The following is an 857-nucleotide window of genomic DNA, read 5'->3' on the forward strand; positions in this document are numbered from 1 at the left end:
TTCATGCTACTTCAATTTATTTAAGTAATGTGAGCATTACCTTAAATGCAATATGAAGAGCAATCTTCAGCTGCACGAAAAAATGTAGAAAAAAAGACATATTACAAATGTGGCAACATATTAAAACCAAGTGGGAGAGAGCAGAGGAAGAATATATAAGTCCATCTTGACATAGCAGGGTCTATCAGGCTAGTATATATATATATATATATAGACAGAGAGAGAGAGAGAGACCAGTGTACGTACATCACTATATATATATATATATATTACGTTTATATATTTGTTTTGCAAGATTCTTGATGTGAAATCGTGTGTTGAAACAGATATTGTTGACCATCCCCAAATAAAACAATATATATATATATTTATTTACATATATAGAGAGAGAGAAAGGGGGAGGGAGAGGGAGAGAGAGACAGACAGACAGGCAGGCAGACAGAGACAGAGACAGACAGACAGAAAGAGAACTACCATGTAGTCGTAGGTTATGTCTGGTCAGAAAGTTACCATTGGTTTCACATCTGTTTTTACTATGAGCAATATAGGGCTTTCCTATAAGTAGGTTATCTCCCTTGGCTAGGCTGCGCTCCATGTAGATAATTAAACTTCCGGAGGCTACCCACGCCATTGTTATTGTTTTACATCTTATCATGGATATAAAGCAGCTTGATGATTCAGCTATCGAAGTACTTACTGTGCCTGAGTTAAAGAAATATTTAAGATTATATGGACAGTATGTTACTGGAAGAAAGGCGGACTTGACTGAAAGGTTGAAAGGAATAAAAATTCTGTCGATGAAGAATGTCAACAAAGTAAATTCATCGGACGATAAGTCTGAAGTATCGGACGATACT

Source organism: Octopus bimaculoides, chromosome 14 (genome assembly GCF_001194135.2).
Source record: "Octopus bimaculoides isolate UCB-OBI-ISO-001 chromosome 14, ASM119413v2, whole genome shotgun sequence".
Taxonomy (NCBI): domain Eukaryota; kingdom Metazoa; phylum Mollusca; class Cephalopoda; order Octopoda; family Octopodidae; genus Octopus; species Octopus bimaculoides.